Raw genomic sequence first — 21,421 nt, 5'->3', positions numbered from 1 at the left:
AGTGTGGAAGGGTATGCTCAGATGTGAGTCCCTTGCTCACTGCACCATCAGGATTCAAGCAAGCCGGGCCGAAGACGGCTGTAATGCCAGAAACCGGTCCCCGGAAGCTTGTTTTCTTTCCAGTAAAGAATTGGCTTGGTAGTTTGGTCTGCCCTGTTCCCATGATGCACTGGGCCAGGGTCAGACTAATTTGCATGTAGCCAGGTTCTGAGCTGGGATGGTGCAGTGAGCTAAAAAAAGGTGATGGATCAAGCCCTGATCTTTTGACTGGGTAGGAGTGTTCTGCTTAATTCAGATACTCTGTCCATCACCACCCCCTTTATGAATCGTTTTGGCCACCACAAGTGTGGAAGGGTATGCTCAGATGTGAGTCCCTTGCTCACTGCACCAGCAGGATTCAAGCAAGCCGGGCCGAAGACGGCTGTAATGCCAGAAACCGGTCCCCGGAAGCTTGTTTCCTTTCCAGTAAAGAATTGGCTTGGTAGTTTGGTCTGCCCTGTTCCCATGATGCACTGGGCCAGGGTCAGACTAATTTGCATGTAGCCAGGTTCTGAGCTGGGATGGTGCAGTGAGCTAAAAAAAAAGGTGATGGATCAAGCCCTGATCTTTTGACTGAGTAGGAGTGTTCTGCTTAATTCAGATACTCTGTCCATCACCACCCCCTTTATGAATCGTTTTGGCCACCACAAGTGTGGAAGGGTATGCTCAGATGTGAGTCCCTTGCTCACTGCACCATCAGGATTCAAGCAAGCCGGGCCGAAGATGGCTGTAATGCCAGAAACCGGTCCCCGGAAGCTTGTTTCCTTTCCAGTAAAGAATTGGCTTGGTAGTTTGGTCTGCCCTGTTCCCATGAAGCACTGGGCCAGGGTCAGACTAATTTGCATGTAGCCAGGTTCTGAGCTGGGATGGTGCAGTGAGCTAAAAAAAGGTGATGGATCAAGCCCTGATCGTATGACTGGGTAGGAGTGTTCTGCTTAATTCAGATACTGTGTCCATCACCACCCCCTTTATGAATCGTTTTGGCCACCACAAGTGTGGAAGGGTATGCTCAGATGTGAGTCCCTTGCTCACTGCACCATCAGGATTCAAGCAAGCCGGGCCGAAGACGGCTGTAATACCAGAAACCGGTCCCTGGAAGCTTGTTTCCTTTCCAATAATGAATTGGCTCGGTAGTTTGGTCTGCCCTGTTCCCATGATGCACTGGGCCAGGGTCAGACTAATTTGCATGTAGCCAGGTTCTGAGCTGGGATGGTGCAGTGAGCTAAAAAAAGGTGATGGATCAAGCCCTGATCTTTTGACTGAGTAGGAGTGTTCTGCTTAATTCAGATACTCTGTCCATCACCACCCCCTTTATGAATCGTTTTGGCCACCACAAGTGTGGAAGGGTATGCTCAGATGTGAGTCCCTTGCTCACTGCACCATCAGGATTCAAGCAAGCCGGGCCGAAGATGGCTGTAATGCCAGAAACCGGTCCCCGGAAGCTTGTTTCCTTTCCAGTAAAGAATTGGCTTGGTAGTTTGGTCTGCCCTGTTCCCATGAAGCACTGGGCCAGGGTCAGACTAATTTGCATGTAGCCAGGTTCTGAGCTGGGATGGTGCAGTGAGCTAAAAAAAGGTGATGGATCAAGCCCTGATCTTATGACTGGGTAGGAGTGTTCTGCTTAATTCAGATACTGTGTCCATCACCACCCCCTTTATGAATCGTTTTGGCCACCACAAGTGTGGAAGGGTATGCTCAGATGTGAGTCCCTTGCTCACTGCACCATCAGGATTCAAGCAAGCCGGGCCGAAGACGGCTGTAATACCAGAAACCGGTCCCTGGAAGCTTGTTTCCTTTCCAATAATGAATTGGCTCGGTAGTTTGGTCTGCCCTGTTCCCATGATGCACTGGGCCAGGGTCAGACTAATTTGCATGTAGCCAGGTTCTGAGCTGGGATGGTGCAGTGAGCTAAAAAAAGGTGATGGATCAAGCCCTGATCTTTTGACTGAGTAGGAGTGTTCTGCTTAATTCAGATACTCTGTCCATCACCACCCCCTTTATGAATCGTTTTGGCCACCACAAGTGTGGAAGGGTATGCTCAGATGTGAGTCCCTTGCTCACTGCACCATCAGGATTCAAGCAAGCCGGGCCGAAGATGGCTGTAATGCCAGAAACCGGTCCCCGGAAGCTTGTTTCCTTTCCAGTAAAGAATTGGCTTGGTAGTTTGGTCTGCCCTGTTCCCATGATGCACTGGGCCAGGGTCAGACTAATTTGAATGTAGCCAGGTTCTGAGCTGGGATGGTGCAGTGAGCTAAAAAAAGGTGATGGATCAAGCCCTGATCTTTTGACTGGGTAGGAGTGTTCTGCTTAATTCAGATACTCTGTCCATCACCATCCCCTTTATGAATCGTTTTGGCCACAACAAGTGTGGAAGGGTATGCTCAGATGTGAGTCCCTTGCTCACTGCACCATCAGGATTCAAGCAAGCCGGGCCAAAAACGGCTGTAATGCCAGAAACCGGTCCCCGGAAGCTTGTTTCCTTTCCAGTAAAGAATTAGCTTGGTAGTTTGGTCTGCCCTGTTCCCATGATGCACTGGGCCAGGGTCAGACTAATTTGCATGTAGCCAGGTTCTGAGCTGGGATGGTGCAGTGAGCTAAAAAGAAGGTGATGGATCAAGCCCTGATCTTTTGACTGGGTAGGAGTGTTCAGCTTAATTCAGATACTCTCTCCATCACCACCCCCTTTATGAATCGTTTTGGCCACCACAAGTGTGGAAGGGTATGCTCAGATGTGAGTCCCTTGCTCACTGCACCATCAGGATTCAAGGAAGCCGGGCCGAAGACGGCTGTAATGCCAGAAACCGGTCCCCGGAAGCTTGTTTCCTTTCCAGTAAAGAATTGGCTTGGTAGTTTGGTCTGCCCTGTTCCCATGATGCACTGGGCCAGGGTCAGACTAATTTGCATGTAGCCAGGTTCTGAGCTGGGATGGTGCAGTGAGGTAAAAAAAATAAGGTGATGGATCAAGCCCTGATCTTTTGACTGGGTAGGAGTGTTCTGCTTAATTCAGATACTCTGTCCATCACCACCCCCTTTATGAATCGTTTTGGCCACCACAAGTGTGGAAGGGTATGCTCAGATGTGAGTCCCTTGCTCACTGCACCATCAGGATTCAAGCAAGCCGGGCCGAAGGCGGCTGTAATGCCAGAAACCGGTCCCCGGAAGCTTGTTTTCTTTCCAGTAAAGAATTGGCTTGGTAGTTTGGTCTGCCCTGTTCCCATGATGCACTGGGCCAGGGTCAGACTAATTTGCATGTAGCCAGGTTCTGAGCTGGGATGGTGCAGTGAGCTAAAAAAAGGTGATGGATCAAGCCCTGATCTTTTGACTGGGTAGGAGTGTTCTGCTTAATTCAGATACTCTGTCCATCACCACCCCCTTTATGAATCGTTTTGGCCACCACAAGTGTGGAAGGGTATGCTCAGATGTGAGTCCCTTGCTCACTGCACCAGCAGGATTCAAGCAAGCCGGGCCGAAGACGGCTGTAATGCCAGAAACCGGTCCCCGGAAGCTTGTTTCCTTTCCAGTAAAGAATTGGCTTGGTAGTTTGGTCTGCCCTGTTCCCATGATGCACTGGGCCAGGGTCAGACTAATTTGCATGTAGCCAGGTTCTGAGCTGGGATGGTGCAGTGAGCTAAAAAAAAAGGTGATGGATCAAGCCCTGATCTTTTGACTGAGTAGGAGTGTTCTGCTTAATTCAGATACTCTGTCCATCACCACCCCCTTTATGAATCGTTTTGGCCACCACAAGTGTGGAAGGGTATGCTCAGATGTGAGTCCCTTGCTCACTGCACCATCAGGATTCAAGCAAGCCGGGCCGAAGATGGCTGTAATGCCAGAAACCGGTCCCCGGAAGCTTGTTTCCTTTCCAGTAAAGAATTGGCTTGGGAGTTTGGTCTGCCCTGTTCCCATGAAGCACTGGGCCAGGGTCAGACTAATTTGCATGTAGCCAGGTTCTGAGCTGGGATGGTGCAGTGAGCTAAAAAAAGGTGATGGATCAAGCCCTGATCTTATGACTGGGTAGGAGTGTTCTGCTTAATTCAGATACTGTGTCCATCACCACCCCCTTTATGAATCGTTTTGGCCACCACAAGTGTGGAAGGGTATGCTCAGATGTGAGTCCCTTGCTCACTGCACCATCAGGATTCAAGCAAGCCGGGCCGAAGACGGCTGTAATACCAGAAACCGGTCCCTGGAAGCTTGTTTCCTTTCCAGTAAAGAATTGGCTCGGTAGTTTGGTCTGCCCTGTTCCCATGATGCACTGGGCCAGGGTCAGACTAATTTGCATGTAGCCAGGTTCTGAGCTGGGATGGTGCAGTGAGCTAAAAAAAGGTGATGGATCAAGCCCTGATCTTTTGACTGAGTAGGAGTGTTCTGCTTAATTCAGATACTCTGTCCATCACCACCCCCTTTATGAATCGTTTTGGCCACCACAAGTGTGGAAGGGTATGCTCAGATGTGAGTCCCTTGCTCACTGCACCATCAGGATTCAAGCAAGCCGGGCCGAAGATGGCTGTAATGCCAGAAACCGGTCCCCGGAAGCTTGTTTCCTTTCCAGTAAAGAATTGGCTTGGTAGTTTGGTCTGCCCTGTTCCCATGATGCACTGGGCCAGGGTCAGACTAATTTGAGTGTAGCCAGGTTCTGAGCTGGGATGGTGCAGTGAGCTAAAAAAAGGTGATGGATCAAGCCCTGATCTTTTGACTGGGTAGGAGTGTTCTGCTTAATTCAGATACTCTGTCCATCACCACCCCCTTTATGAATCGTTTTGGCCACCACAAGTGTGGAAGGGTATGCTCAGATGTGAGTCCCTTGCTCACTGCACCGTCAGGATTCAAGCAAGCCGGGCCGAAGACGGCTGTAATGCCAGAAACCGGTCCCCGGAAGCTTGTTTCCTTTCCAGTAAAGAATTGGCTTGGTAGTTTGGTCTGCCCTGTTCCCATGATGCACTGGGGGGGATAGACTAATTTGCATGTAGCCAGGTTCTGAGCTGGGATGGTGCAGTGAGCTAAAAAAGGTGATGGATCAAGCCCTGATCTTTTGACTGGGTAGGAGTGTTCTGCTTAATTCAGATACTCTGTCCATCACCACCCCCTTTATGAATCGTTTTGGCCACCACAAGTGTGGAAGGGTATGCTCAGATGTGAGTCCCTTGCTCACTGCACCATCAGGATTCAAGAAAGCCGGGCCGAAGACGGCTGTAATGCCAGAAACCGGTCCCCGGAAGCTTGTTTCCTTTCCAGTAAAGAATTGGCTTGGTAGTTTGGTCTGCCCTGTTCCCATGATGCACTGGGCTAGGGTCAGACTAATTTGCATGTAGCCAGGTTCTGAGCTGGGATGGTGCAGTGAGCTAAAAAAAAAAGGTGATGGATCAAGCCCTGATCTTTTGACTGGGTAGGAGTGTTCTGCTTAATTCAGATACTCTGTCCATCACCACCCCCTTTATGAATCGTTTTGGCCACCACAAGTGTGGAAGGGTATGCTCAGATGTGAGTCCCTTGCTCACTGCACCATCAGGATTCAAGCAAGCCGGGCCGAAGACGGCTGTAATGCCAGAAACCGGTCCCCGGAAGCTTGTTTCCTTTCCAGTAAAGAATTGGCTTGGTAGTTTGGTCTGCCCTGTTCCCATGATGCACTGGGCCAGGGTCAGACTAATTTGCATGTAGCCAGGTTCTGAGCTGGGATGGTGCAGTGAGCTAAAAAAAGGTGATGGATCAAGCCCTGATCTTTTGACTGGGTAGGAGTGTTCTGCTTAATTCAGATACTCTGTCCATCATCACCCCCTTTATGAATCGTTTTGGCCACCACAAGTGTGGAAGGGTATGCTCAGATGTGAGTCCCTTGCTCACTGCACCATCAGGATTTAAGCAAGCCGGGCCGAAGACAGCTGTAATGCCAGAAACCGGTCCCCGGAAGCTTGTTTCCTTTCCAGTAAAGAATTAGCTTGGTAGTTTGGTCTGCCCTGTTCCCATGATGCACTGGGCCAGGGTCAGACTAATTTGCATGTAGCCAGGTTCTGAGCTGGGATGGTGCAGTGAGCTAAAAAAAAGGTGATGGATCAAGCCCTGATCTTTTGACTGAGTAGGAGTGTTCTGCTTAATTCAGATACTCTGTCCATCACCCCCCCTTTTATGAATCGTTTTGGCCACCACAAGTGTGGAAGGGTATGCTCAGATGTGAGTCCCTTGCTCACTGCACCATCAGGATTCAAGCAAGCCGGGCCGAAGATGGCTGTAATGCCAGAAACCGGTCACCGGAAGCTTGTTTCCTTTCCAGTAAAGAATTGGCTTGGTAGTTTGGTCTGCCCTGTTCCCATGAAGCACTGGGCCAGGGTCAGACTAATTTGCATGTAGCCAGGTTCTGAGCTGGGATGGTGCAGTGAGCTAAAAAAAGGTGATGGATCAAGCCCTGATCTTTTGACTGGGTAGGAGTGTTCTGCTTAATTCAGATACTCTGTCCATCACCACCCCCTTTATGAATCGTTTTGGCCACCACAAGTGTGGAAGGGTATGCTCAGATGTGAGTCCCTTGCTCACTGCACCATCAGGATTCAAGCAAGCCGGGCAGAAGACGGCCGTAATGCCAGAAACCGGTCCCCGGAAGCTTGTTTCCTTTCCAGTAAAGAATTGGCTTGGTAGTTTGGTCTGCCCTGTTCCCATGATGCACTGGGGGGGGATAGACTAATTTGCATGTAGCCAGGTTCTCAGCTGGGATGGTGCAGTGAGCTAAAAAAGGTGATGGATCAAGCCCTGATCTTTTGACTGGGTAGGAGTGTTCTGCTTAATTCAGATACTCTGTCCATCACCACCCCCTTTATGAATCGTTTTGGCCACCACAAGTGTGGAAGGGTATGCTCAGATGTGAGTCCCTTGCTCACTGCACCATCAGGATACAAGAAAGCCGGGCCGAAGACGGCTGTAATGCCAGAAACCGGTCCCCGGAAGCTTGTTTCCTTTCCAGTAAAGAATTGGCTTGGTAGTTTGGTCTGCCCTGTTCCCATGATGCACTGGGCCAGGGTCAGACTAATTTGCATGTAGCCAGGTTCTGAGCTGGGATGGTGCAGTGAGCTAAAAAAAGGTGATGGATCAAGCCCTGATCTTTTGACTGGGTAGGAGTGTTCTGCTTAATTCAGATACTCTGTCCATCACCACCCCCTTTATGAATCGTTTTGGCCACCACAAGTGTGGAAGGGTATGCTCAGATGTGAGTCCCTTGCTCACTGCACCAGCAGGATTCAAGCAAGCCGGGCCGAAGACGGCTGTAATGCCAGAAACCGGTCCCCGGAAGCTTGTTTCCTTTCCAGTAAAGAATTGGCTTGGTAGTTTGGTCTGCCCTGTTCCCATGATGCACTGGGGGGGATAGACTAATTTGCATGTAGCCAGGTTCTGAGCTGGGATGGTGCAGTGAGCTAAAAAAGGTGATGGATCAAGCCCTGATCTTTTGACTGGGTAGGAGTGTTCTGCTTAATTCAGATACTCTGTCCATCACCACCCCCTTTATGAATCGTTTTGGCCACCACAAGTGTGGAAGGGTATGCTCAGATGTGAGTCCCTTGCTCACTGCACCATCAGGATTCAAGAAAGCCGGGCCGAAGACGGCTGTAATGCCAGAAACCGGTCCCCGGAAGCTTGTTTCCTTTCCAGTAAAGAATTGGCTTGGTAGTTTGGTCTGCCCTGTTCCCATGATGCACTGGGGGGGGATAGACTAATTTGCATGTAGCCAGGTTCTGAGCTGGGATGGTGCAGTGAGCTAAAAAAGGTGATGGATCAAGCCCTGATCTTTTGACTGGGTAGGAGTGTTCTGCTTAATTCAGATACTCTGTCCATCACCACCCCCTTTATGAATCGTTTTGGCCACCACAAGTGTGGAAGGGTATGCTCAGATGTGAGTCCCTTGCTCACTGCACCATCAGGATACAAGAAAGCCGGGCCGAAGACGGCTGTAATGCCAGAAACCGGTCCCCGGAAGCTTGTTTCCTTTCCAGTAAAGAATTGGCTTGGTAGTTTGGTCTGCCCTGTTCCCATGATGCACTGGGCCAGGGTCAGACTAATTTGCATGTAGCCAGGTTCTGAGCTGGGATGGTGCAGTGAGCTAAAAAAAGGTGATGGATCAAGCCCTGATCTTTTGACTGGGTAGGAGTGTTCTGCTTAATTCAGATACTCTGTCCATCACCACCCCCTTTATGAATCGTTTTGGCCACCACAAGTGTGGAAGGGTATGCTCAGATGTGAGTCCCTTGCTCACTGCACCAGCAGGATTCAAGCAAGCCGGGCCGAAGACGGCTGTAATGCCAGAAACCGGTCCCCGGAAGCTTGTTTCCTTTCCAGTAAAGAATTGGCTTGGTAGTTTGGTCTGCCCTGTTCCCATGATGCACTGGGGGGGATAGACTAATTTGCATGTAGCCAGGTTCTGAGCTGGGATGGTGCAGTGAGCTAAAAAAGGTGATGGATCAAGCCCTGATCTTTTGACTGGGTAGGAGTGTTCTGCTTAATTCAGATACTCTGTCCATCACCACCCCCTTTATGAATCGTTTTGGCCACCACAAGTGTGGAAGGGTATGCTCAGATGTGAGTCCCTTGCTCACTGCACCATCAGGATTCAAGAAAGCCGGGCCGAAGACGGCTGTAATGCCAGAAACCGGTCCCCGGAAGCTTGTTTCCTTTCCAGTAAAGAATTGGCTTGGTAGTTTGGTCTGCCCTGTTCCCATGATGCACTGGGGGGGATAGACTAATTTGCATGTAGCCAGGTTCTGAGCTGGGATGGTGCAGTGAGCTAAAAAAGGTGATGGATCAAGCCCTGATCTTTTGACTGGGTAGGAGTGTTCTGCTTAATTCAGATACTCTGTCCATCACCACCCCCTTTATGAATCGTTTTGGCCACCACAAGTGTGGAAGGGTATGCTCAGATGTGAGTCCCTTGCTCACTGCACCATCAGGATTCAAGCAAGCCGGGCCGAAGACGGCTGTAATGCCAGAAACCGGTCCCCGGAAGCTTGTTTCCTTTCCAGTAAAGAATTGGCTTGGTAGTTTGGTCTGCCCTGTTCCCATGATGCACTGGGCCAGGGTCAGACTAATTTGCATGTAGCCAGGTTCTGAGCTGGGATGGTGCAGTGAGCTAAAAAAAGGTGATGGATCAAGCCCTGATCTTTTGACTGGGTAAGAGTGTTCTGCTTAATTCAGATACTCTGTCCATCACCACCCCCTTTATGAATCGTTTTGGCCACCACAAGTGTGGAAGGGTATGCTCAGATGTGAGTCCCTTGCTCACTGCACCATCAGGATTCAAGCAAGCCGGGCCGAAGACAGCTGTAATGCCAGAAACCGGTCCTCGGAAGCTTGTTTCCTTTCCAGTAAAGAATTAGCTTGGTAGTTTGGTCTGCCCTGTTCCCATGATGCACTGGGCCAGGGTCAGACTAATTTGCATGTAGCCAGGTTCTGAGCTGGGATGGTGCAGTGAGCTAAAAAAAAAGGTGATGGATCAAGCCCTGATCTTTTGACTGAGTAGGAGTGTTCTGCTTAATTCAGATACTCTGTCCATCACCACCCCCTTTATGAATCGTTTTGGCCACCACAAGTGTGGAAGGGTATGCTCAGATGTGAGTCCCTTGCTCACTGCACCATCAGGATTCAAGCAAGCCGGGCCGAAGATGGCTGTAATGCCAGAAACTCGTCCCCGGAAGCTTGTTTCCTTTCCAGTAAAGAATTGGCTTGGTAGTTTGGTCTGCCCTGTTCCCATGAAGCACTGGGCCAGGGTCAGACTAATTTGCATGTAGCCAGGTTCTGAGCTGGGATGGTGCAGTGAGCTAAAAAAAAAGGTGATGGATCAAGCCCTGATCTTTTGACTGAGTAGGAGTGTTCTGCTTAATTCAGATACTCTGTCCATCACCACCCCCTTTATGAATCGTTTTGGCCACCACAAGTGTGGAAGGGTATGCTCAGATGTGAGTCCCTTGCTCACTGCACCATCAGGATTCAAGAAAGCCGGGCCGAAGACGGCTGTAATGCCAGAAACCGGTCCCCGGAAGCTTGTTTCCTTTCCAGTAAAGAATTGGCTTGGTAGTTTGGTCTGCCCTGTTCCCATGATGCACTGGGGGGGATAGACTAATTTGCATGTAGCCAGGTTCTGAGCTGGGATGGTGCAGTGAGCTAAAAAAGGTGATGGATCAAGCCCTGATCTTTTGACTGGGTAGGAGTGTTCTGCTTAATTCAGATACTCTGTCCATCACCACCCCCTTTATGAATCGTTTTGGCCACCACAAGTGTGGAAGGGTATGCTCAGATGTGAGTCCCTTGCTCACTGCACCATCAGGATTCAAGCAAGCCGGGCCGAAGACGGCTGTAATGCCAGAAACCGGTCCCCGGAAGCTTGTTTCCTTTCCAGTAAAGAATTGGCTTGGTAGTTTGGTCTGCCCTGTTCCCATGATGCACTGGGCCAGGGTCAGACTAATTTGCATGTAGCCAGGTTCTGAGCTGGGATGGTGCAGTGAGCTAAAAAAAGGTGATGGATCAAGCCCTGATCTTTTGACTGGGTAAGAGTGTTCTGCTTAATTCAGATACTCTGTCCATCACCACCCCCTTTATGAATCGTTTTGGCCACCACAAGTGTGGAAGGGTATGCTCAGATGTGAGTCCCTTGCTCACTGCACCATCAGGATTCAAGCAAGCCGGGCCGAAGACAGCTGTAATGCCAGAAACCGGTCCTCGGAAGCTTGTTTCCTTTCCAGTAAAGAATTAGCTTGGTAGTTTGGTCTGCCCTGTTCCCATGATGCACTGGGCCAGGGTCAGACTAATTTGCATGTAGCCAGGTTCTGAGCTGGGATGGTGCAGTGAGCTAAAAAAAAAGGTGATGGATCAAGCCCTGATCTTTTGACTGAGTAGGAGTGTTCTGCTTAATTCAGATACTCTGTCCATCACCACCCCCTTTATGAATCGTTTTGGCCACCACAAGTGTGGAAGGGTATGCTCAGATGTGAGTCCCTTGCTCACTGCACCATCAGGATTCAAGCAAGCCGGGCCGAAGATGGCTGTAATGCCAGAAACTCGTCCCCGGAAGCTTGTTTCCTTTCCAGTAAAGAATTGGCTTGGTAGTTTGGTCTGCCCTGTTCCCATGAAGCACTGGGCCAGGGTCAGACTAATTTGCATGTAGCCAGGTTCTGAGCTGGGATGGTGCAGTGAGCTAAAAAAAAAGGTGATGGATCAAGCCCTGATCTTTTGACTGAGTAGGAGTGTTCTGCTTAATTCAGATACTCTGTCCATCACCACCCCCTTTATGAATCGTTTTGGCCACCACAAGTGTGGAAGGGTATGCTCAGATGTGAGTCCCTTGCTCACTGCACCATCAGGATTCAAGCAAGCCGGGCCGAAGATGGCTGTAATGCCAGAAACTCGTCCCCGGAAGCTTGTTTCCTTTCCAGTAAAGAATTGGCTTGGTAGTTTGGTCTGCCCTGTTCCCATGATGCACTGGGGGGGATAGACTAATTTGCATGTAGCCAGGTTCTGAGCTGGGATGGTGCAGTGAGCTAAAAAAGGTGATGGATCAAGCCCTGATCTTTTGACTGGGTAGGAGTGTTCTGCTTAATTCAGATACTCTGTCCATCACCACCCCCTTTATGAATCGTTTTGGCCACCACAAGTGTGGAAGGGTATGCTCAGATGTGAGTCCCTTGCTCACTGCACCATCAGGATACAAGAAAGCCGGGCCGAAGACGGCTGTAATGCCAGAAACCGGTCCCCGGAAGCTTGTTTCCTTTCCAGTAAAGAATTGGCTTGGTAGTTTGGTCTGCCCTGTTCCCATGATGCACTGGGCCAGGGTCAGACTAATTTGCATGTAGCCAGGTTCTGAGCTGGGATGGTGCAGTGAGCTAAAAAAAGGTGATGGATCAAGCCCTGATCTTTTGACTGGGTAGGAGTGTTCTGCTTAATTCAGATACTCTGTCCATCACCACCCCCTTTATGAATCGTTTTGGCCACCACAAGTGTGGAAGGGTATGCTCAGATGTGAGTCCCTTGCTCACTGCACCAGCAGGATTCAAGCAAGCCGGGCCGAAGACGGCTGTAATGCCAGAAACCGGTCCCCGGAAGCTTGTTTCCTTTCCAGTAAAGAATTGGCTTGGTAGTTTGGTCTGCCCTGTTCCCATGATGCACTGGGGGGGATAGACTAATTTGCATGTAGCCAGGTTCTGAGCTGGGATGGTGCAGTGAGCTAAAAAAGGTGATGGATCAAGCCCTGATCTTTTGACTGGGTAGGAGTGTTCTGCTTAATTCAGATACTCTGTCCATCACCACCCCCTTTATGAATCGTTTTGGCCACCACAAGTGTGGAAGGGTATGCTCAGATGTGAGTCCCTTGCTCACTGCACCATCAGGATTCAAGAAAGCCGGGCCGAAGACGGCTGTAATGCCAGAAACCGGTCCCCGGAAGCTTGTTTCCTTTCCAGTAAAGAATTGGCTTGGTAGTTTGGTCTGCCCTGTTCCCATGATGCACTGGGGGGGATAGACTAATTTGCATGTAGCCAGGTTCTGAGCTGGGATGGTGCAGTGAGCTAAAAAAAGGTGATGGATCAAGCCCTGATCTTTTGACTGGGTAAGAGTGTTCTGCTTAATTCAGATACTCTGTCCATCACCACCCCCTTTATGAATCGTTTTGGCCACCACAAGTGTGGAAGGGTATGCTCAGATGTGAGTCCCTTGCTCACTGCACCATCAGGATTCAAGCAAGCCGGGCCGAAGACAGCTGTAATGCCAGAAACCGGTCCTCGGAAGCTTGTTTCCTTTCCAGTAAAGAATTAGCTTGGTAGTTTGGTCTGCCCTGTTCCCATGATGCACTGGGCCAGGGTCAGACTAATTTGCATGTAGCCAGGTTCTGAGCTGGGATGGTGCAGTGAGCTAAAAAAAAAGGTGATGGATCAAGCCCTGATCTTTTGACTGAGTAGGAGTGTTCTGCTTAATTCAGATACTCTGTCCATCACCACCCCCTTTATGAATCGTTTTGGCCACCACAAGTGTGGAAGGGTATGCTCAGATGTGAGTCCCTTGCTCACTGCACCATCAGGATTCAAGCAAGCCGGGCCGAAGATGGCTGTAATGCCAGAAACTCGTCCCCGGAAGCTTGTTTCCTTTCCAGTAAAGAATTGGCTTGGTAGTTTGGTCTGCCCTGTTCCCATGAAGCACTGGGCCAGGGTCAGACTAATTTGCATGTAGCCAGGTTCTGAGCTGGGATGGTGTAGTGAGCTAAAAAAAGGTGATGGATCAAGCCCTGATCTTTTGACTGGGTAGGAGTGTTCTGCTTAATTCAGATACTCTGTCCATCACCACCCCCTTTATGAATCGTTTTGGCCACCACAAGTGTGGAAGGGTATGCTCAGATGTGAGTCCCTTGCTCACTGCACCATCAGGATTCAAGCAAGCCGGGCCGAAGACGGCTGTAATGCCAGAAACCGGTCCCCGGAAGCTTGTTTCCTTTCCAGTAAAGAATTGGCTTGGTAGTTTGGTCTGCCCTGTTCCCATGATGCACTGGGGGGGGATAAACTAATTTGCATGTAGCCAGGTTCTGAGCTGGGATGGTGCAGTGAGCTAAAAAAGGTGATGGATCAAGCCCTGATCTTTTGACTGGGTAGGAGTGTTCTGCTTAATTCAGATACTCTGTCCATCACCACCCCCTTTATGAATCGTTTTGGCCACCACAAGTGTGGAAGGGTATGCTCAGATGTGAGTCCCTTGCTCACTGCACCATCAGGATTCAAGAAAGCCGGGCCGAAGACGGCTGTAATGCCAGAAACCGGTCCCCGGAAGCTTGTTTCCTTTCCAGTAAAGAATTGGCTTGGTAGTTTGGTCTGCCCTGTTCCCATGATGCACTGGGCCAGGGTCAGACTAATTTGCATGTAGCCAGGTTCTGAGCTGGGATGGTGCAGTGAGCTAAAAAAAGGTGATGGATCAAGCCCTGATCTTTTGACTGGGTAGGAGTGTTCTGCTTAATTCAGATACTCTGTCCATCACCACCCCCTTTATGAATCGTTTTGGCCACCACAAGTGTGGAAGGGTATGCTCAGATGTGAGTCCCTTGCTCACTGCACCGGCAGGATTCAAGCAAGCCGGGCCGAAGACGGCTGTAATGCCAGAAACCGGTCCCCGGAAGCTTGTTTCCTTTCCAGTAAAGAATTGGCTTGGTAGTTTGGTCTGCCCTGTTCCCATGATGCACTGGGCTAGGGTCAGACTAATTTGCATGTAGCCAGGTTCTGAGCTGGGATGGTGCAGTGAGCTAAAAAAAAAGGTGATGGATCAAGCCCTGATCTTTTGACTGGGTAGGAGTGTTCTGCTTAATTCAGATACTCTGTCCATCACCACCCCCTTTATGAATCGTTTTGGCCACCACAAGTGTGGAAGGGTATGCTCAGATGTGAGTCCCTTGCTCACTGCACCATCAGGATTCAAGCAAGCCGGGCCGAAGACGGCTGTAATGCCAGAAACCGGTCCCCGGAAGCTTGTTTCCTTTCCAGTAAAGAATTGGCTTGGTAGATTGGTCTGCCCTGTTCCCATCATGCACTGGGCCAGGGTCAGACTAATTTGCATGTAGCCAGGTTCTGAGCTGGGATGGTGCAGTGAGCTAAAAAAAGGTGATGGATCAAGCCCTGATCTTTTGACTGGGTAGGAGTGTTCTGCTTAATTCAGATACTCTGTCCATCACCACCCCCTTTATGAATCGTTTTGGCCACCACAAGTGTGGAAGGGTATGCTCAGATGTGAGTCCCTTGCTCACTGCACCATCAGGATTCAAGCAAGCCGGGCCGAAGACAGCTGTAATGCCAGAAACCGGTCCCCGGAAGCTTGTTTCCTTTCCAGTAAAGAATTAGCTTGGTAGTTTGGTCTGCCCTGTTCCCATGATGCACTGGGCCAGGGTCAGACTAATTTGCATGTAGCCAGGTTCTGAGCTGGGATGGTGCAGTGAGCTAAAAAAAAGGTGATGGATCAAGCCCTGATCTTTTGACTGGGTAGGAGTGTTCTGCTTAATTCAGATACTCTGTCCATCACCACCCCCTTTATGAATCATAGATGGAGGAATAATTTATCTTTAAGGCATACAAATGTGATAATAAGTCTCCAGACAGCACCAACGATGCTATCAATGTACATTTGTTTGTGATATGGTGCGAACAAAGAGTGTTTGGAGAAAGGGTTACAACTCTATACAGTTAATTGCAAAGAATAGTCAATCATGAATCTGTATTTTGGTCCATGAGCAAGCAAATGAGTCAGATCATCGTCAAGATTATAGATAGCTCATAATATCATTCATAGTCCCCAACGGAGATCAATAAATTGCAGTTAGAATTGAATACCACAGAGAAGGAGAACGTAGAGAAATCATAGTTACGTAGATTTTTACCAAGAAGCTTTCTAGTAAAATGAGATGTAGAGGGTGCATCACTGGACTGAACAAAATTCACATATTTAGACATCTGGCGCAATTTGTAAAGGAAATTTGCAAAGAAACTTTGCATATTTAGAAATTCGACAAGAACTATTTCATTGCCTTCAAAAAGAGATATGAACCCACTTACTCACTGGGAGATTATTATGGCAAGTAAGTAGCCTGGTACAGGATGCTGGGGCCTGCTTTAAGTCGTGCAATCTGGAATATAAGGATGAAATAAGGAGTATTCAAACCGATTCAAAACTGAAGTCGTAAATTGCTGAGCAAAGCAGAAGACAGCCCTGAGAGTCTTTATTGAGTCATGCAAACATCTTAAATTCAGGTTTAGAGTGAGAGCAAGAAGACTGAGATTGAGGTACATAATACTTACAGTGAAAGGCTCCAGCATGATGCCGCTGCAATAATAAATCAACATTAACTCAACTATAGCACCCAGATGCGGAGGCATTGTCAGATATTATAGTTACCATTTACCAAAATGTTTGGGAAGACGGGCATATTTACAAGGGGATATCACCACCAGAGCGCCACTCTTTTTTTACGGCCTAGTGGCGATAACTCTTTCTCTTTCTTTACAAAGCAGTGTTAAGCCACTTAGCGTGGCTTAACGCCACATTGTAAAAAAGGCCCCTTTTTACGTTTCACTTAGCGTGAAAAGGGCGTGCAATGGGTGTTGCAGTGGGCGTTCTGCCGCAACACCCATTGCTTTTTGACGCTGCTCTAGATTTACAAGGATGGGGCAGTGCCAAAAACTAAGGCCAGGTAAAACGTGGTTTTAGGATACAATACAAGGAGAAATTTAATTATTTCTCCTCATATTGCCATTCTGCATCACACATAGAAACAGCAAATTACCTTTGGCGCTAGACAGCTTTTCTAGAGCCACTGTTAGGGGAAACACAGGGGTGCGCCATATTTTTGTATATACGGCACATCCCTGCATTTAAAAAATGTCGGATCGTGGTGTTACCAATATTGGAGTAACACAGCGGTCCGACATTTTATTGTAAATATCCCCCCAGTTGTCTAGTTCATCTCTGGTGTCAGCATTAAGAAGGTGTTCCTGTAGTCATTGTTCTGACAAACTTAATTACCCTTTCATCAATATACACACAGCAATAGCCGAATCACTGGAGTTCTGCCATCTCCAGTGTCACCGTTAAAGCACAGCTCATAGCTCTTTTGCACAATTTCACTCTACTTCCAGGCTCAAGGTCCATGAGGAAGGGAGATGCTGTTTCTGTCTGACAAACACATTCTACAAAGAGATGAGACTCCCTCAGACTCAAGGAGCACTTACCATCTCTCCTTGACTAGGTGGTCATTGGTAGCTCTGATTGTTCCTCTAAGGACCACAAAGGTAATATTGGTGGTTGGGAGCTAATCCTCTTGTAATAGCTCATCGATGTGAGAGTTATTACTGGGCTCCTAAGAAATGACACACGTGCATCACAGAAAACCCTACATTCTTCTATGAAGTCTTTTTCATGCATGGCTGACTGCTTCTATTGTGGACTCGGAGATCCCATTTCACCCCCATAATCATGCTTGGATCGGGCTCCAAACACAGACGTCTTCCTCTTCCCCTTATAATTCCTTGGGTTACCAGAGACAGCCTGCGAAATCCAGAATTCCCGATCACACCCCATATCAGTATCCTTGAGGTCAAGGGCCCTGTATCATTTCGAAAGCTGGCACACCCACATTCCACATATTCACGGTATGGATCTGCTGTTTGAACATAGGCAATCTGATTGGAATGATTCAAAAGTAAAACATAGAATTGGGTCTCTAGAAGTAAAGGGTTGTGGGCTCTGGGAAGCACTCACTCTACCTCTGAGGGTGCCTAGGGTCCTATAGGGATCTTGCTGCTAATTTCAGATGCTAAGTGCTCAAATGTGCATTAACGTGGTGCACACTTTGTGCCTAATTAAACGGGAATGAGGGAGTCACATGCAACTAGAGTGGGTTATTCCCCTTTTCTGCATGCAAAATAGTGTGTTTAAACTATTTACTTCCGTGATATACACAAGGTTTCCATAGCTGCAAATCACGGGAGCAACCACATGTGTTTTTCTCACCAAGCTTTTTTACCGTTTTGAAAGAAATCGAGAGTTTGTGCTCAAAACTTGATTTGCTTGCTCATTGCAATTAGGGCTGGTTCTTTCAAAAACACCCAAAAGCGGAATTTCTTTAATAAGCCTTCTAGAATCTCAAGACATAGTGATCAAGTAAACCTCATGCAGATGAACATGATTGATCAAATACAATTATCTGAATTATATTTGCTTCTCAGCTAAGATAATGCTCTAAAAATACTGGTACATACCTACGTACACGCATATACAAATACGGACTCTGCACATAAGCAATATTGCCTAAGGGGCAGGGCAGTGCCTGGTAGTTACTGACCAGGGTGTAGTCAGGAAGTTCCAAAGTGAAGCAGAGGGCCCTGTTCTCCCCTGTCAGTGGCTACCTGAGAGTGCCCTAACACTTGGATAATATTGCTATTGTAAAAGGTGGGGTGAAGTTCACAAAATGTTTGTTGTATGGAATATTTTCATGGGGCTATTTTTAGTGAAAAGTTACACGAAGCATACCTGCTGGATTTTTTCTTTTGCTAATAAAGTTCTACCATTCTTGATACATTGAAATGCATTGTAGTGAATGCCTATCTTTAAGGGTAATAAAGGAGCATATTGAAAGGGTAATAAGATTTTAGTCAAAACATAAGTTAGTTGTTGGTGGTATTGTATGACCCCTAGGAATTGTGGGGAGTTCTTGAGGTGAATTTAGCCTGTAAAGAAATGCTGATCCCCTGCTAGGATTTGATGACCCATGTTTTCTCTCATGATTTCCTTTTGGAAATTATGGAAGTGCTCCACAATGAGAACAAATGTTCTATAAATTCACAAATAACCATCAACAGTGAGAGAAAAATACACTAATATGCTCAGTAGCATGTGTACTTCCAATAGTAGCAGCGGTCTATCAGTTGATTTCCTAGTGTTAAACTGCAGCTTCATGACAAAGTTGTAATGAACAGCTATGGTACAAGCATTCTATATTCAAGATCAAATTGAGGCTCTCCTGAGTGTAATTTTGCTGAAATTTGGAGCTGTTGGAGTCTTTCCTATGGGGAGGCTGAGGTAAATGATCATGGATGTATTAATGCTGGTAAGAAACCAAGTGTTTTAAAATGTGAGGGAAGGTATGGATTTTAAATCATTTATGAATGCAAATCTTCTGCACACATATGATAATTACAAACATGAGTGCTAAATTTATAAATCACAATTTGTTTTTCTTGTGCTTTTAAAGGTTATTTATTCAAGTTCTTCTGTAAGGTAAGGTAAGGTAAAAGTTTATTATGCATAGTTAATTAAAACCAGTGCAAAACATGTTACAAAAAGATCATAAAATATCATAATTTAAAACCGTTAAGAAAAAACATAAGACTGAAAAGTACAGCATGACTGTCCAAGCGCCTTTTTACATAGGATGGAACAGTGGTTTTCCATGCGTCCTTCTGTCCGTCTTCTTTTTAGCCTGTGTCTGTGGTTTTGATCCCCGGTTTTGGCAGTCTTGGAATTCTTTGCTCGACCATTGTGAGAAATGTGACGTATCTGCAATTTAATTTAGTGTTTGATGGATTCAGGCAGGCGAGCACCGCTTGCCTTCTGGTGCTGATCCCTTTTTGCTTAAACTGATCTTTGAGGAGCAATTGGCGTGCTTGTTGTAGTTCTTCACAGAGACAGGTGACATGGAGAATGTCAACCTTCTTTGAGTTGCAAAGCAGGCAGGCCTCGTTGCCCTCTGTCCTAAGCCATGGTGGAAGATACTCTGTGCTTGGCAGAATCCCTAGTCTGTATTTCAGGAACTTCATTTTTGTGGCTTTTGGGTAACCCTGGTTGAAGTATGTTTGTGGTGTCAAAGATTTATACAGTTGAGGGTCATCCATGCGTGAGATCTTTTGGAAAAATTAGCCTTGTCCTCTAGTAAGTTAAGTGATTTGACGTTTATCCAGACTAGTTTTTTTAAAGTACTGTGCCCAAGTTGCATGTCCCAGAGCACAGAGAGTTTAGTCGCTTCCCACGCTGCCTGCAAGTAAGTTCTTGCCGGGGAGGCGTCCCTGCCTTGTATATCCTGCCATAGCAGAGAGTATAATGTGTCTGTTGTGGCAGTTCTGAGTTTATGGCAGCAAATGATATATGCTCCGTGCCTGGCTAGATCTTGCTTTTGCAGGCCGAACTCCAATCTTTTTTGAGCCGGGGAAGTGTGGAGCGGAAGCGTGAACATTGTTCTGTAAGCTTTGACCTGTATGTTGTCCAAGTTTTTGGAGTCTCTTCCCCGCAAGGCCTCGCTGCCATAGGTAATCGAGGGAAGTAGCTTCGCCTGAATGACTTTCAGATAGGGGGTCAGGGTCGGTCCCATCGATTGGGTAGCTAGATTTTTTATCGTCACAGCGATCAGTGCTCCTCTCCTTCTTGTTTCCTGCTTTTGCTGCGCAAATGAGCCTTCTCTGTCAAAGATGACTCCCAGGTATTTATACTCACAAGCTGGCTCAATCTTTAAACCACCAAGAGACCAGTTCTTCTGTTGTTTTTTGTTGATATTGATTGACATCGTGCGAGTCTTGCTGAGGTTTATTTTTAGGGTGTTTTCCATTGCGTATTTGAACATTTCCATCAGAAGATGTTGGAGACCGATATAGGTGTGGCTAAGTAGCACAACGTCATCTGCGTACAGAAGGTTTCTCAGAGTTTTCTCTCCCATCCTCGGGGAGTGGGAGTTGCAGGCATCGAGTAGTCTCGGTAAATCCGCATAAAGAGGTTGAACAATATTGGAGCAAGCACGCACCCTTGTTTAAGTCCTCTGGTGGTGTGAACTTTTGAGGACAGGTGGGTGCCGCTTCCTAGTTTCACCTGCACCCAGGTGTCAGTGTGAAGAAGCTTCAGCATGTTTAGAGTTGGCTGCGGTATGCCCCATTGTGCCAGTTTCCCCCATAGTCTGCCTCGCCCGATGTTATCAAATGCAGCACTGAAATCAATATAACTCAAATGCAGCGGGAGCTTTTGGGTTTTTGCTGCATCAATAATTAATGAAATGGCAAGGATATTTGTTGCTGTACCGGTCTTTTTCCGAAAGCCGGTCTGGTTCAGCGGTATGATCAGATTTGACTCAGCCCAAAGAGCGATCTCCTCAAGAATGGTGCCCGCGAAATATTTCGCCTCGTTGTGAAGGAGGGCTACTAAACGATAGTTATTTGGGTCCATCTTGTCTCCTTTTTTGTAAGTTCTTCTGTAAGCGAAGTCCATTCTGCACTTCACTATTCCTGATTCTTAGCCACACGTTTTGTCCCTGTTACATGGAATTACCTCGCGACTTCTTCAGGGCTAAGGAAATGTACAAGAATGCTTGGTCGTATGTACACGGGTCATTTGTTCATTTATAGTAGAATACTGCCATAATGAGTCAAGTGACATAAACAGGCCTTTCTTCACTACGGTGTTTGTTTGTGGAAACCCATGTGAAGAATAGCATAGAACAGTCAGTTGCACATTTATATTGCTTGTGAAGCAGTCTATATATGGGGAAATCAACTATTTGCTTTTAATCCTAGTCATCAAAACCTGTTTAAAACCACAATTGTTCATCCTGATTTCCTCACTGGGAAGCTCCTCAGGTGGGCAAGGTGCAGTTGTGATCATGCATGCGTCAAAATTGTGCTTATTAAAATATTTTGCGTAGTGCACCCTCATGTTGTCAAGGCCAGGTGCTGGCATGCTGAATACGATGTGTATTCACACTATGGGATCATTCCATATAAGTAGATAAGATACAATACCTATGAGCTGTATCTCAAAGTTGCTAAGTGTAAAGAAAGTGTGGCAATGTCAACATATTAGTTTAATACTGTTGAAGGCTCTTTTCTTGGCAGCAGAAATATCAATGTTAAAC

Source organism: Lissotriton helveticus, chromosome 4_1, assembly GCF_964261635.1.
Source record: "Lissotriton helveticus chromosome 4_1, aLisHel1.1, whole genome shotgun sequence".
NCBI lineage: Eukaryota > Metazoa > Chordata > Amphibia > Caudata > Salamandridae > Lissotriton > Lissotriton helveticus.
This window is presented reverse-complemented; position numbering follows the sequence as displayed.